Here is a 5,182-nt window from a genome sequence, read left to right as displayed (position 1 = left end):
GTTAATGCACCGGATCCAGGCCTTCGCCCCCAGCTGGCCTGACTCAGTAGGTCTGGAGCGGGGTCTGATAATTTGTTTTAACAAGTTCTCAGGTGATACTAATGCTGGGAATGGCACTTTGAGAATCCCTGGGGTCTCCTGTGGAGTCAAAATAACTGAGGCACGTTATTTTAATCCCCTCCTGTGCTGTTGCCACAGAATTACAGTATATTTGTTAGGCCTTTATCTTTCACTTAAGGTTGCCATGAGAAACAACTGTGTAATATCTATTTCCTTCATGCTTTCTGTGAAGCTAGTTCTGTGGATGCTGCTGTTTGACAAAATTTCCTCCTTAGGGTCTCCCTTTGAATTACTGTACCCTCAGAAACTCCTGGAAGATCTGCTCTTGGAGGAACAGAATGGTATGATATCTTGCTTTGGCCTCTGGAAGGCTTATGGTCTCAATGAACACAACTGTATTGACTTCTTTTGTTCCTCTGTTCTTTACTCTTTGATGCTATGGCCCTTGCTGTGTTTTATCCAATGTATTTTTGTATTGTAAGCAGTTTATAAGCACCATGGCCTTTTTGGAAATTAATAATCATAACTGGCATATACGCTACACTAAATGTTTGTATCCATTCTAACATTTAGTTCTATTATTTTCCCATTTTACAGATGAGAAAGTGAATCAGGTTAATCATCTTCTTAGAGGTCAACCAACTACAAAGTAGTGGACCCAGGCCTGCGGTCCATAGCCCTCCCAGTTGGTGCTTCTCAGTTCACTGGAATTTAAGAGGAGCCATGTGGTCTGGAGGACGGAAGCCAGGTGGCCAGTTACTGCTTGGATCTCTGGGATTTGGTACTTCTTCCTGACTCTGCTTCCTCATTCTTACACTGGAGGATAGCAATACTGTCTTCAGAAGTTGTGAAGAAAATTATGGGGCGTCAAGTACTTAGCAGAATGCCATGTTCACGGTAAGTGCTCACTCAGTATGTTCTTCCTTTCAAAGCCGCTTGCCTACATGAGGTTATTCCATGTAATTGTGTAACTAATAACATCTCAGCGACTAAATGATTTGATTTGTAAAGGAATACATTAGGACTCAATAAACTATTGCTAGCTTTCTTCATATGGCCCCTGAAGTTTGCATGTATACTTAGAATTCTTTTGATATTTCTATTATACACAGATTTTAAGAAGCAAAGTTTAAGAGGCTGATGAAGCAACTTAGAAAAAATGATAAAGTAATCCCACTGCCTGAGGAACATAAAGTTTGTGTTCCTGAGAGGCATGGGTCAAAGAACTCTGTCGGATACCAGAAATATGAAATCTTTCATTAGCTATGAGGTTTTGAAGTTGGGTAGTCAAACCCTCAATTATCTGCCTTGTGGTTTTGGGTAAAATTTTGCCTAGGGAATTCTTTGTCTTTACCTTTAATGTTTGGGGTGTTTTAAGAAAAAGTGAATAGCAAATATATTTCATTACCTGATCTGATGTTCTGAGCCTTCTACTGATGAGCATTCTACCCCTTCTCCTTCTAGTTTCTAGTTTGCTTATTTTCTAGCTTTTTTTTTTTTTTGCCCCCTCTGTGAAGCAGTGCTCTGTTTCTGAAAAGAGATCCAGTCTGCAGTTGTGGCGATTTGGGTCTCCGTGTTCTTTGACATCATTCTCAACATATGAACTGCTTTTAGGAGAAATCAAGCAGAGTCTGGAATGGGAAATGCAGGCAAGGACATACAGTGCCTGTAAATCTCTTCAGCATGGGGTAAATTCCCCTTTAAAAAAATGTTTTGGAAGCTAAGGTCCAAGAAACAAGATCTTACAATATGGCAGTGATAATTTACTATTATAACTCAAGGGAGAAAAAAAAAATACAGCCCACTGTCAGTAACGTAGAAGGTCTGTTCCCAGATCGTCAACACATCCGCTTTCTTCTGTGACTATCAGCAATCCAGAATTGACTAATGATGTTCAGTGTTCCTCTGCTTGTTTGTAAATCGGACATTTGCATTCATCATTCTTTATCATTCCTTCTTGATTGGGAGAGCTGGCTCATTTCAATGCTAAAAATTCCCAGAGATGAAAATGCTGTTTCTTTTTTGCTTAGGCTCTTATCTGAAAACATTTTCTTGAAGTTTTGACAGCTGCAGGGAAAGTAACAGTACAATAGGAGGGACATAAGCTTTGGAGGCCGATAAAAAGCTTGGAATCCCTGAGCTCCTTACTCAAATTTCATGCCCCCTTCCACATACATCAAATATATACATAGCAGTACATATTTGACAAGACTGTGGTGAGGGTTAAATGGAATGATGCACAAACAGAGCCTGGGATGGTGTGAGGGACACGGGAGGTGCTCAGAAATGGTCATTTTTATTCCTTGGTTGCACTATTTGGATCTATATGAACATGCCTCTAAGAAGAATGCCTTGCAGAATTCTCAACCGAAGGAACTGGGAGGACAGAACTAAGTGCTCTCATAAAAGTCAAAACATCTTGCTCCTCCTCATCATTCAGAAATGACAGATGTTGTGAAATGGTAAACTGATAGGTGCATTTCCCTTCACAGAAATTATACTATCTGGAGGATTTCTAATAGCCTGAAGTCCAGCTGACACTCGATGACTAATATTTAAATAATAGACAACAAAATTAATAGCTGGCATTTTAAGTGCTGCAGCTTGTCACCAAATACCATAGCTCCCTAAACCATTAGCCGCCACCTTCTATAATTGGTAGAACAGTACTATACCATGCCCAATGTTGCTAAAATGTTCTCTAATACCTGCAGACAAGTCTCTGGCCTATTTTTGGTGCTCCATTTAACTTTTTGCCAAATCTGAATTACTGGGGTTGGAACTATTCAAATGCTACCTCATGCTAGCTTTTAGATTGATCCTAATTGCATTAATTGATAGTAATTTCCCCATCCAAAATTTTTGGGGAGTAATTGAGTCTTGGTAAGACTTCTGAAGCCACTGAGGGGCCACCACCTGAAGACTTAGTGCGCTACAATGACAAACAATGCAAGCTAGGATGGAGTTGTACAAAAATGTATTTATAAACTGTGTCTTCTGTGACAACAGTTCTCAAACGGTTGGCAAATAATATTCCTCAGGCTAGGTACAAGATGTGAGCAAACAGTGAAAAGAGCTTGTATTGAGTATAGAATTTTCCCAGCTCTCCTCCTATCGAACCTCGGATTTCTCTGATGTTCCCATTCACTTCTTGCACTAAATGAAGGACTTGTGGAGGGCTCCTGTGGGTGAAGCAGTCCTCCAGACACTGTGTTGTGTGTCTATGGGAAAAGGATAGGTAAGGTAGGAGAGAGAGCCTTCTTGCTCTTGCATGACTCTGCCTTTTAATTTGAGACCTAGCTTGTACCCCACCTCACTAAGAGTACAGTAGCAAAGCATATTAGCAAAGCGAATGTGTAGTTCTTCTCCTAAGGGGTTGGACAGTATGTAAGGCAAAGCAACCTGTTTGTAGGCCCATTTGGAAATATGCAAAATACATATTAAAAAAGTAAATCACTTTTGACCTAGCTTGGCCACTGCTAGGAATTTACTCTATGGATATATTTGTTCACATTAAGCTGAGATTTCTGTGAAAGAATATTCTTGGCAGTGGTATTTGTAATATAAGCTCAGAAATAGCTTGAATGTTGATCAGTGGGGGACTGGTGAAACAAATCATGATTCAGCCAGGGAATGGAATACTATATTAAAAAGAACAAGATGGCACTATCGGTCCTGACTTGAAAGATGGCCAACATAAGTTTGTAAGTAAAATGAACTAGTTGAAGAAAGGATGTGTACTATGGAGATAGGTGCTATTTTAAAAAAAATTTTATTTTTTAAATTTCTTTTCAGTGTACCAGAATTCATTGTTTATGTACCACACCCAGTGTTCCATGCAATACGTGCCCTCCATAATACCCACCACCAGGCTCACCCAACCTCCCACCCCCCCCCCCTTCAAAACCCTCAGATTGTTTTTCAGAGTCCATAGTGTCTCATGGTTCATCTCCCCCTCCAATTTCCCCCAACTCCCTTCTCCTCTCCATCTCCCCATGTCCTCTGTGTTATTTGTTCTGCTCCACAAATAAGTGAAACCATATGATAATTGACTCTCTCTGCTTGACTTATTTCACTCAGCATAATCTCTTCCAGTCCCGTCCATGTTGCTGCAAAAGTTGGGTATTCATCCTTTCTGATGGAGGCATAATACTTCATAGTGTATATGGACCACATCTTCCTTATCCATTCGTCCGTTGAAGGGCATCTTGGTTCTTTCCACAGTTTGGCGACCGTGGCCATTGCTGCTATGAACATTGGGGTACAGATGGCCCTTCTTTTCACTACATCTGTATCTTTGGGGTAAATACCCAGTAGTGCAATTGCAGGGTCATAGGGAAGCTCTATTTTTAATTTCTTGAGGAATCTCCACACTGTTTTCCAAAGTGGCTGCACCAACTTGCATTCCCACCAACAGTGTAAGAGGGTTCCCCTTTCTCCACATCCCCTCCAACACACGTTGTTTCCTGTCTTGTTGATTTTGGCCATTATAACTGGTGTAAGGTGGTATCTCAATGTGGTTTTAATTTGAATCTCCCTGATGTCTAGTGATGATGATAGGTGCCATTTTTATTTCCATATAGAGGGTGTGTGTTCGTGTGTGTGTGTGTGTCGGGTTTGGATTGTGCACATCCACTTAAACACAGATTTTTTCTACAGTACTGTAAATCTATTTTCCTTAGGAATTTTTTTCTTTAAGATTTTATTTATTTGACAGAGAGAGAGAGACACAGAGAAAGAGGGAACACAAGCAGGGGGAGTGGGAGAGGGAGAAGCAGGCTTCCCATGAGCAGGGAGCCTGATTCGGGGCACAGTCCCAGGACCCTTGGATCATGACCTGAGCTGAAGGCCGACGCTTAATGACTGAGCCACCCAGGCGCCCTCCTTAGGACTTCTTAATGTTTTCTGTAGCTTTATTGTAACAATATGGTATATAATATACATAACACCAAATTGGTATTAATCAAGTGTTTGTTATCAGTAAGGCTTCCAGTCAAGTGTAGGGTATTGCTGGTTCAGTTTTGGGGCACTGAAAAGTTGTGAATTTTTCCCTTAGGGAGGTGCCCCAATCCCAGTGTTGTTTGTTATAGATATATGTTGTTATATATATATATGTATACAC

This window comes from Lutra lutra, chromosome X, assembly GCF_902655055.1.
Source record: "Lutra lutra chromosome X, mLutLut1.2, whole genome shotgun sequence".
Lineage (NCBI taxonomy): Eukaryota > Metazoa > Chordata > Mammalia > Carnivora > Mustelidae > Lutra > Lutra lutra.
Note: the sequence above shows the minus strand (reverse complement) of the source record.